This window comes from Anas acuta, chromosome 2 (assembly GCF_963932015.1).
Source record: "Anas acuta chromosome 2, bAnaAcu1.1, whole genome shotgun sequence".
NCBI classification, from domain to species: Eukaryota; Metazoa; Chordata; class Aves; order Anseriformes; family Anatidae; genus Anas; species Anas acuta.
In genome coordinates this window covers 13,381,380-13,393,825 of record NC_088980.1, presented here as the reverse complement: position 1 = coordinate 13,393,825, position 12,446 = coordinate 13,381,380, and positions in this window count along the sequence as shown.

The window sequence follows — 12,446 nt, the reverse complement described above, 5'->3', positions numbered from 1 at the left end:
CACCATCCCTGGAAGTCTTTAAAAGACATTTAGATGTAGAGTTTAGTGATATGTTTTAGTGGGGACTGTTAGTGTTAGGTCAGAAGTTGGACTTGATGATCTTGAGGTCTCTTCCAACCTAGAAATTCTGTGATTCTGTGATATGCAAGAATATGTCACATTCTTTTAAACACAAAGTTGCATCATAATTCTTCATGTAACCTGTGTGGTCTTACTGCAGAAAGTAAGTACCATAGTGGGTTTTGATTTTTCTCAGCTGGAAAACACTTTGGGAAAGTACTGTCTTATTGCTCTGTCCTTTACCAGAGAAGTTGTGGATGTCCCATCCCTGAAGGTGTTGAAGACCAGGTTGGGGCTTTGAGTAACCTGGTCTAGTGGAAGGTGTCCCTGTCCATTACAGGGTGGGTTGAATTAGATGATCTTTAAGATCCTTTCCAACCCAAACCAATGATTCTATGATTTGATAGAAATGATCAGGTACCCTGTTTGAATAGTAAAATGTCAGCATTTATTATTTTTTCCAAATGCTTATATATTGCTAGGTGAACTCTCTAGATGCGTTATCGCATTATCACTCTGATTTTGGTTCCATTAGAAGTAACATTAAGACGAATGTTATGCTGATGATAAAAGCCTGGCAAAACTGGACATGCTTATGCTCCTCAAATTCCTCATTTAGTGTTTATTATTTCAGAGAATGCTGCAGTATCACAGGCAACAAACAAATCAAGAACAACTTGAGATGTTTGGTTTTTTAAAAAGACTTGAATGATTCATTCTGTAATCCCAGGAATGAAAATGTAGTGGGTATCTACAAAAAATTGTTACCTGTCTACTTTGAGCACAATTGTGATGGTTTATTTTACATAGAAGAGGAGGACTTTTTGGGCAGTTAACAAATATTGACATTTATAGATCACTATGTAGATAGCAAAGAATTTATTCATGGATTTTTCTCTTCCATTAAGTCATGCACAATCAATCACAGGATTTTGAATCTTCATTATTGCTTCTTAACAGATTTTAGAATAACAGGATATCTGCTAATGCAGAATAGATACTCCTTATCAGATCAAGAATGTTGTAACACTATAGAAATGAGTAGTAACAACCGATTCTTATCCTTTTTGTTGTGTCTAGCCCTAAGAAAATGATTATTTTCTGGTCCTTATCTGTTTTTCTCTTTAGGGACTGCAACGTTAAGCACACAGATAAACGTGGAGAACCAGGAGTTCAGAAATGCAAGTAAATAATAAAAACTGTTAATGGATGCACTGCAAAATCAGACACAACCTTTTATTATTTTGAAAGAAACAGCTGGATCTTTGACTCCTTTGCCAGCCTCAGCTGAGCTTCATTACAGAACACTGTAACTCGCATGTAACTTTCCTGCAGTTATAAAAAAAACATGCTATAGTTAGGATTTAGCTGTCATGTAAACCCATAGTTAAATGCAGTTAATTCTTATTCTTAGAATCATAGAATCATTTAGGCTGAAAAAGACCCTTAAGATCAAATCCAAACATCTGCCACAAATATACCACTAAACCATGTCCCTATTCAATCAATAGAAGTCGTCTTCGTTCTTCTGAGGTTTGAGGATGAAGGAGATAAGTTGTTGCAATAATGATACTGTAAGAAAGACTCATTTAATATCTACCATTGTTTCTCCTTTTGCCTTTTACCTCTTAATGAGTAAGGCAATATGCATATTAACAATATGCATATACTGCACCTGCAGTATATTGAGGATAGTAACTCTCTTTCAAACAAATACAGACACAACTTGGTAAAGACTAAAAATTCTAGCCTGATTTCCTGCTGCCCTGTACAGGTATGTTAGGACAATGCATCAAAAAAGGATTGGTCATTGGGTTGAGGGAGGTGATTGTCCACCTCTGCTTTACACTTCTGAGGCCTTACTTGGAATACAGTGTCCATGTCTGGGGTCCCCAGCACAAGAAGGATGTTGATTTGTTTGAATGGGTCCAGAGGAGGACCACAAAGATGATCAGAGGGCTGGAGAAACTCTCATGTGAATAAAGGCTGAGAGAGCTGGGGCTGTTCAGACTGAAGAAGAGAAGGCTCCAGGGAGACTTATTACATCTTTCAATACTTAAATGGCGCTTGTAAAAAAAAATGCAGAACAACATTTTGCTCAGCCAGTCTTGCTCACAGGACAAGGGGGAATGTTTTTTACCTAAAAAAGGGGAGATTTGGTAAGGAAGAAATTCTTCACTCAGAGGGGGGTGAGGCACTGGAACAGGTTGCCCAGAGAAGTCATGGTGCCCCATGCCTGGAAGTGTTCAAGACGAGGTTGGACGAGGCCCCAAGCAACCTGATCTAGTGGGTGGCATCCCTGCCCATGGTGGACTTAGATGATCTTTTCCAACCCAAACAATTCTATGATTCAATAATTCTATGATTCTATGACATCTATTTTTCATCTTCATATTTAATCAAAGAAAGAACTTTACCTGCCTGTAGTTCTGTAATAAATCTTGAGCCCTTGAAAATCCAATCTCTCATGTGAACAAGGTTATGGAGAAAAGAGTACAAGGAAAATAATATCTGTTGAACAGTTTTGGGGCATGGGTCATTTTGGAAAAAAGTGTTAAAATCCTCCCTCAACATTGCTAGTCTTTGTGCTTGAGGCAAAAGACCAGTCAGTGTCTTTACCTCAGAACTAGAGTAAATATTAAAACAGAACAGAATTTCAAAGCCCATAGGTGACTGACTGCTGCTCTTATGCTGATATTCAGCACAATCAAGGGTGTTGATCGTTCCTCACTCACCTCCCATCAGAAGGAATAGAAATAAGAACTAGAAATAGAAGTAACCTGTTGTGCACAAACTTGCTATGAGTAACAATACAAAAGTGCTTGCAGAGAAATAAGAAGGTGCCTTAAAGGCCTCTGAGGAGCAGCAAAGCCAATATTTCCAAGTTCTCTGCACTACTTTTGCCTTCAGCTGTAATTTAATTGCATGGGGGAGGAATGGAAAGTTGGGTGTTCATGTATTAAGGAGAAACTTTTGGGCTCAGTGAATTAGACTGGCTCATTACAGACATGCTTTCCAAATACATTTAAAGTCTAAGGGCCTATGGTGTATGCGTTCTTTCAGAACCATATACTCAACTATATAAAACAGTACTAGTGGAGAGCTAAAACAAATACTTAATCTTATTAAAAAGTGGGAATTGATTTTTACCTCTCAGCTTTTTGGCTGAGAGTAGAGTTGATTTGAATAGAATTGTACTTGGAAAATACAGCTAGTATACACTGTATAGCCAAAATTTGTCACTATTGAAACTGTCATTAACTGAAGTGATAAAAAGTTATAAAGCTTTGCAGTAAGATATATGTTTCAAGTGATATTTAACAATGTTCCTCTGAGTCCTGCAATGAGATAATGACAGAAACAAACATCTTCTGGAAAAAAAAAAAAAAAAAAAAAGACAGGAGCTCCTTGCAACAACACATTATTTAATTAATATTAGACTCCATGCATTTTTCAGCAAATAATTTATCCATTACACTTTAACTCAATTGGTACTTATAACTGATGTAAATTAAGTTGGATTATAAAGCATCTTTTTTTCATATGAACAAGTCTGTTTGTTGTGGAGAAATGTTGTTTTATATAGACAAGAAACTATTACTATGAAGATATTTCCATTTGCACTGCTGGCATCCCTGCAGCAGGTAACTCCTATAAATAATAACTTCAACTGTTATATAGTTTACCACCTCTGGGTTATGTTTTATTTAACCACAAAAACAACAACAAAAGTGGTTTCATTTGAAGGTCTGCATGAGATGTGGTGAGATGTGGACTGGATCTAAAAAAAAAAAAAAAAAAGGCAAAGACAGAAAACAGAAGGTTCTAAAAGGTATTAACCATATCTTTAAGACATTTTTGCAGTGTCTTAAATGGAAATGGAAATGGAAAAGGAAATGGAAATCAGTATTTTACCCACTTCACCTAAAATTGCCCTAGTTTGAAGTTGGCAGAGTTAAACACAGAAAGATGAGAATTTTTTATCACTGAATACACTTCAGTTTCCCCATTATATGATAGAATGTTTTAATGATGGGATTATAATAACCGTCTGAACTGTGGGACCTGGAAAAAAACATTCTACCCGATTTCTCTCCAGCAAAATGACAAGAAGAAAGAAAAGAGGTGACGGGATGACATTCCTTCTGAGACTTTGGTATATTGTTTGCAAACTTTATTTTTACTTTGATAAGAAAAAAATAATTAAGATAACAGATTCTGTACTGAAGAGATTTTAAACTTTTCTATTTATATTAACTTCTAATGCAGAGAGACTAAACCTCTCTTACACTTGAGGTTAATTTAGATTTGTGGTTTTAGAGGAATAGTTCAGTAGTCATCTACAGAGTACCAATTTAGGTGGAAAAATTTTAGATAAAGCATGCAATTATCTTAAAGTCCAATCCACAACCTGTTCTGAGAGAAGAGATGTTGCTAACACATCTCTATCCTGTGATGTCAGACTGGTGTCTATAATGAATTCTTCTCAAGGTGCATTTGTCATATATTATAGTTATCTTTTACTGATAAATATGTTTAGCAAGTGAGCTGTTACTCTAAGAAGATTAATAATACAGAGGTGGAACAAGGACAGAAAAAGGGCTGATCATGAAGAAATGCTGAGCATTCCAGAAAGGAATATAAATGTAGCAAGACCTTTTTAATCTTCCCCTTAATAGATGTGATATCCTTGTACTTAGCTGAATGTGATTTTTTATTTTTTTTTAAATAATAAGTAGAATCTTCCACTGGAACTTTGCTATGAGCTTGTGTTTTTTCCAACTTGAATTACAAACTTAAAATGTCTTTTTCATTAGCTATATATATATATTATAATAAATATAAAAATTATATATAAAAATATATTTATATACATGTATATTATATAAATATATATATATAAATATATATTATAATAAATATATATAATATATATAATATAAATAATATAAATATAAATAATATACAAATATATATATATATATATTTATTTTGGGGGGGGGAGGGGGGGGAGAAGGAGGGAGACTACCCAAATTTCATATTTCTGGGAATACTTTCCTTGCCATGAACAACCTTATTCATACTTTACCAGTCAAAGGCAACCGATGCCACTATATTCACTACTACTACTTGCACAGTCCAAGAGCACAAGATAATATCCTTCAATTCAAACCTCTGTGGAAATAAAGACTACTTTTAACAGTCCCTATAGTGATCAAGCAACAAACAGTTTAGCTACTTCTCTCCAATGCATATATCATCACTGGCCATTCACCTGGCATGGTGAATGTGGTGTAAATGCCTGAAGTAACTAGGAAAATAAAACTAACATTCACACTTTTAAGGAAAAGGTACAGCATTGAAGAGGCTTTCAGGGTAGGGCATAACCGCATTACCGAGCATTCCCTAGGCTCCCAACCTTAGATGCTATCGCGCTGGGGAAACTTGGTGTGCTAGCTCTAAGGAACACCACGGAGCGTGGAGTGGAGTGGAGACACCACGGCTAGGCTCTGTAATAAGGTGGGGCCTCGATTGTTCTTGTGCACAAAGCTGCACTTTTTGCCACCCTGAGCCAAAGACCTGTCATGTTTTGACAAATGCTGTACCCTAGTGTACTTTTTGCTCATTATAATATCATTATAATACCAAAACACACCTCCATCCCAAAAGCTACCTGCCTCCAAGGTGCGACCACCCCTCACTGAGCATGCGCCCTGAATTTCTCGGAGCCTATTACTTTAAACGGAGACGGGAAAACTTTACACCAATCATAACTAAGATATGCTTGACTAGAGCCACTCAAGCTCCACCTAAAAGATAGAAAATAATATAAATTGGCCCAAGAGAGAGGGGATGTCAGGGAAGATACCATCGTCAGGGGAGATACCATCCTGAGGACATACAACATCCTTAGGACCTCCTGACTCTTGGGATCAGTCGACGGGCTGAGCCTCTCTTCCCCCCCCATTGGGACGCCTTTGGGTGAGATCTGAATATTTGCTTATAAATCTCTATAGAGTCTTTGATCCTTTTAACGTGTTTATTTCTAGGCTGCACACCTATAACACCTATAACACCTATAACATCTGTAACACTTATAACATCTATAACATCTATAACATCTACAACACCTATAACACCTGTATAACATCTGTAACACCTGTAACACCTGTGTTATTTCATGCATACTAGCTTGCTTTTGCAGATAGTCACTATCACCGGCAATCCAAAAGAACCTGATTATCTGTTGCTGTAATAAACCATACTTGATTGCATTGTGATAGCTCTCATTAATGCAACTAGGGTGAGGGTGGTTATCCGTGATAGTTCAGTGTTCTGAATCTAACCAGACCCCCAGACGGTTAATGCATTTTTGGTGAATGTCTGAACGGACCCCCAGGCGGTTATTACGTTTTTGGTGAATGTCCGAACGGACCCCCAGACCGTTAATGTGTTTTTGGTGAATGTCTGACTGGACCCCCAGGCGTTTAATGTGTTTTTGGTGAATGTCCGACTGGTTCAGTACTCTGAATCCAACCGGGCCCGTAACGGTTAATCAGCTACACACCTTTAACGCGACAGTGAAAACTCTTTAAAAATAAATAAAGAAATAAATTGGAAGTGGATAAAAAACATATAAGCTCATCCTTTGTGATCATCTCTTGATTTTTTTTAGGGGAAGAGAAGACAAGGCTGGAAGGGTTGCATTGTTCTTAACAGGACATGTGTTAGCTAAATAACTGTAATGATGTTACATTTGATGAAGGCAGTTGAACTTGACAGCCAAAGATGCATGCATGCTTTATAGATACAGAGCCAGAAATCCTTTGTGTTTTACAGCAAACACCATCTTGTATTTCTTTTATTTTTATTTTATTATTTTTTTTTCCATTGTATTATAAATAAAAATTGAAACATTGGTATCTAGGGAATTTTTAGCTAGTGTATATTTTCCTCGGGTTTTCTAGACCATTCTAGATCCATCTATATCACACTTCACAAAGACTGGATGCTTTTTTTGAAAGATATTTAGCAAGTGCTTTAGAAAAGTAAGGATTGCTACCTACATCTCACAAGCAAAATGCAAGGGATTGTGGTCCCCTAGAGACCTAGAAGATAGTGAATGGCATCTGAGAAGATACTATTACCTATCATCTAATAGTATTCATACACATTATAATAGTATTAGTTGTGAAGCAGAAGGGAATAACTAGAACTGATCAATATCCAGATAAGTATCAATGCAGTCTTCAACCACAAAAGCATGGTTTCAGTCAGAAAACTTAAATCTGGCCTTAAATGACAAACTACAACAGTGAGAAGCAACAGAGAAGGGACTGCTAACTGCAGAGGTATTTCTGCAGATAAATATATTTGTGGATCTGCTACCACATGTCAGTTTAGAGGGACAAGAGTGATGAATGATGCTGTTGTATCGTTTTTGTGGGAGACTTGTGTGAGATGCCTAATCTGGGCTGTAATATGAAATCAAGCTTTACAGAATGGATAAATATTGAATCTGGATTTGGTTCCAGTCATAGAGTGTATTAACAAACCTATGTAAAAAGTCCTTCACTGATTTTCATTGGTTTATGTACAGCTAAAGCACTATAAGTTATATCTGCTTACATAGTAGTCAGCTGGTAAATTCTTTGATTTCAACAATAGCATGATGGAAAAAAAAACACTGGGTATGCCCAAAATGTCAAACAAAATGTCAAATTTAAAAAATACCAATGGGGACTGAAAAATAAAAAAGGGTCAGTTCTCCATCAATAAAACTGACATCAGGAAAGATTATTGGTTTGTTTTTTTGTTTTTTGTTTTTTGTTTTTTTTGTTTGTTTGTTTGTTTGTTTTGTTTGTTTGCTTTTAATTGATAGATAAGAGGTAATCTTTTCCCTTTTACCTCCCACTATTACTGTCCTTTCAGGCTTAATCTGGATTTTTAGTCTCAAACCAAGGAAAAGTTGAAATATTTGTCAAGCCTTAAGTATATGGTTAGCTTCCTTAGAACTTTACTTAAATTATTAGAAAATAACGGCATTCTTAAATACACATTTTTATTTTTAATTTATTTTTATTATTTTTATTTTGATCTAGGCCATAAATCTTTGCTCTTTGCAGAAATGAAAGCTTGCAACAAGCAGTATCGTATCATACAAGAAAAACTTTTAGGCTTGATTTCTCTAGGGTCACCTTATTTTTAAAAATGATGTAGGAAGAACTGCAAAGGTGAGAAAAAAAAATAAAGATAAGAAAGAGGTGATATAGGGAATACTACGTAGCCTCTTCAGTTTAGAAAATAATGAATAGGAAAGTCTAGGCTGTTTTTGTGAATGTTAAAGAGAAGATGAATTTGCTTTCTATTTCTAAATTTATAAAGACAAAACACAACCAGCAAAACTAATTCGTAGTGGTCTCAATGACCAAATTAAATGCTTCCTCTGGATAACACAAACTCTGAACACATAGTTTTGGACTAGAGTCAGGTCACAGACTAAAGCACTAATGTGCAACTGCTTCCATTGTATAACTGCTGGTGTTCTCCAGCTTTAGCTTGTCTGTGTGACACACAGACAATTCTTCCATATAGTTCAAGGAACTGTCTTTTTCATGTTCCACAGATGGGATGAATGAAGACAGGCTATCTGAGTGATGATGAGAATGATGACATTTACACGAGACCCTCAGGGTCAGGAAAAAAAAAAAAAAAGGGACCCTGGTCTATTTCATTTACTATGTAAATGCAACCATGGGGTAACAACCACACTGATAGTTACTGATTTTGCAGTTTGTACCTCAGGTTTAGGATAACTTAGGAACTGTTGTAACTATTTCTCTGCAAAGACTAGAAGAAGTTTGGGAAATATTGAAAATACTGTCCCCAAAAGGCTGGATAGATATTGTTGTATGCCTTCCTTTGATTCTAATTACCCTATATAATATCCCAGCAGGTTTTTTATTTCAAAACGTTGTGCCTAGTCTTGTCACACCACATTCAGAAAGGAATTGAATAACCTCCATTCCTTGTCATGGAACACTACTGCTCTGGGCTTCCTTATTATTGCACAACCCAAATGTTACCTCAGAGATTTTGAACCTAGCTATCAGAAGAATAGTTGTCTTAGTGTCACGGGGAACCACTTGGGTCCACATAACACCGAGTGTTATGTAGTAGGGATATGACCTAGCTATTCATGAGGCTATGAGGACATAAAGCAAACCATGACATTTGGCTTCAAGTTTCACTTTCTGACCTCTTTTTTATTTAGCAGTTAGAACTACTATACTACCATAGAAACCAAATATTGCAAAGGCCAGAAGTAAATATGTGTTCAAGAATGAATGAGATAAATTCATGAGTATGAGAAAAGCAATCGTTCAGATATAATTTACATTGCAGAAATCCCTAACGACATATCTGTTCAAAGAAAAGATCATTTCATGAAAATGTTCCAGGCCTACTCTACTGGCAGGTGTCTGAGACACTGATAAGTTTTGGTCTCACCTAGCAATATTAAACATCAGAATTATTGTATCAAATATAAAAGCTATTTCTGAGCTCTGTATTTTAGAATTTCTCACTTTTTACTTTTTGAAAGTGTAGAATTCACTTGAACTATTTGTTGCTGTTGTTGTATGTATGTGCTACATCAGGTCATTCAAAAATTCGCTGATCAAGCTTTGCTTTAATTCCTTTGAACGTATCTGTTTTCTGCCAAGTACATATTATAAACATATTCTAATGCCTTTCTTAGTGCCAGGAATGTTAGTAAAATAATATCTTAACTTTGCTTCCAAGAAACAAACATTTTCCTTCCAAGATGCACTGGTTAATGATGACTGAAGATACATCTTTCAATGGTTCAATTTAATTTTTACTGTTTATTATTATTATTATTTATTTTTATTTTTATTTTCTTTCCTTTTTACAGTATTTCAGAGCACAAATTTGCTACTTTACAGAACATGATGCACTTATTTTCTTTCACACTTCGCATCTCATATTTTAATAATCCGCATCTCATATTTTAATAATCAAAGATTTATTTCCCTCAAAAAGCTTTTTATTTCCACAGTTCCTACAACCTGTTGCTGTCATCTTTCATCATGTCCATGGCAGCCTGTGTGGTCTTTTGTGGAGAAAAGCTATTCTGTTTTAAAAGCTATTCTGTTTTAACATGTGAAGAATTAATTATTTTCACATTTACATTTGAATGCTTGTGATACCTGAAATCTTAAACCAAGCAATACAGTAATTTTAAAAAGTAGCATAAAAGTCTTAAGACTGGAATCTTAATATAAAAATATTGCAGTACTGACAGAAACAAGCAAGCAAGAAAACAAACAAAACCCCCCAAAATGACCTGTTGCACAAATTTTCAAAAAGAAATGTGAGCTTAAAAAATTAGATGTCGGCTGAGTTAATAGAATAACTTGCTTAACGGCTTTCAACTATTTTATTGGGTAAATATCAGTATTCACATTTCATAAGGGAATTTTAGCTCATTTTTTTATTCAATGTGTTAGATCCTCTACTGAAATCAAAGAACCACATAATAACAGAATGGTAGACATTGGGAACAAACAGGTCAGCTTGATCCAGTAGCTCAAGACCATGTACAAATGGCTTTTGAATATTTGCAAGAAGGGAGACTTCACCATCTCTCTGGGCAGCAAGTACTCAGTCATCCTCACTACTGTGAGTAAGTACTGGAAGTAATTCCTGACATTGAGGGGGATCCTCCCGTATTTCACTTTGTGCCTGTTGCCTCTTATATGGTCAGTGGACACAACTGAAAAGAGCCTGGCTCCTTCTTTATAGTCTCTTTTCATATTTTTATATACACTGGAGAAATCCTCTCTGAACTTTCACATCTCCAGATCAAGCAATCTCCTCTCTCAGCTTTTCCTCATATGACAGATATTCTCATCCTTTAATCATCCTAAAGACTCTCCATTGACCTCTCTCTGGTAGCTCCATCTCTGTCATGCTGGCAAACTCAGAACTGAGTATTTCCATATACTTCCTTTTTATGTTTGAATTTTACCTTGTTCATTCACACAGTCCCCCTGACATATTTTCCTGACTTCCTGCTCACTGGGAGTGGCTGCTCTTGAGCATGGAGGAGGTGATCACTGAATATTAATCAGCTTTCTTGGGCCCCTCTTCTCTCTGAGGTCAATGGTCCATGTTAATTTCATGGCTACTGTCATGTTTATTTCATCAAAAGTTTATTTCAATAATTTCATCCATGTTTATCTAATCTATCAGATGATCCACATTTACTTCATGAATGTGATCTTTTAAACTATCTTTCAAAAAATTTAAATTTATTTTATATTTTTTTAAATAATACATTTTATTTGTTTATCTGGTTAATAAGTAATTTAAGTGTTAAAACTTATATTTTATTTAAAACTGCTCTTCTTTTTTTATTTTTATTTTTTATTTGCACTGTATACATTTTAGAGAGGAATTCAGTGATTCATACAGAAGTAATTGGTAGTTTAATCTCACATGGAATTCAACACAAAAACCTTATATTTACTCCACTGTGCATGAGATCACAATTTGGCTTTTGGTATTTGTCATAAAGAGCAACTCAAATGGCAATCTTACACCAAACTAATGTAAAGATAAAAAGCATTCATTCCAGTCCATGATTTCAATATTGAAGCAGTGCATGAGGAAAGGTCATCACAATTAAAGGCATAATGTAAAAATGAAACTGTGAGCAAGTGTTTGTGCTTCGTCTCTATCTCAAGATTTATGTGATTGACTCTTAATTGGAGACCTAGGGTTTCATTTCACAGCTTGGGCAGACAGGCTATTAGACCTCAAATAAACAGGGAGAGAGCAGCAGTATTCCCTTTAATAGGGAATTAAAATACTTTGCGACCTTCTGTGTTTATTACTTAAAGAAAGAATGTTTAAAATACAGAAATTATTTGAGTATAAGAGCTGAGTACTAGTTTATGATGGTGAAATGGACAAAAATATTTCTTATTTGGCCTAACACAGGCTTATTGAGTTTAACAACATCACATGTGGGTATTATCTGAATGTATGTTTGGATGGGGAACACTCAAATGAGAAAACTCATGGTCCTTTCTTGCTGTCCCCTATTTTTGGCTATAAAATAGCTGCATAATATAAAAAATTATTATGGCCTTAAGCTTCGATGGATAATTCTGAATGTGGAATTTAAATTATTGCTTAGATATGCTTCATAATTAATATGAAGCGAGATGACGTTATCTACCTGCCAAAACTGCAAGACTGGGCACCTTCAAATATATCTGGCTTTAACCTATCATCCAAAGTCCTGTAGGGTAGACTTAATTTCTAGGCAAACTGGCACATGTTGCAGATCTTCAAGG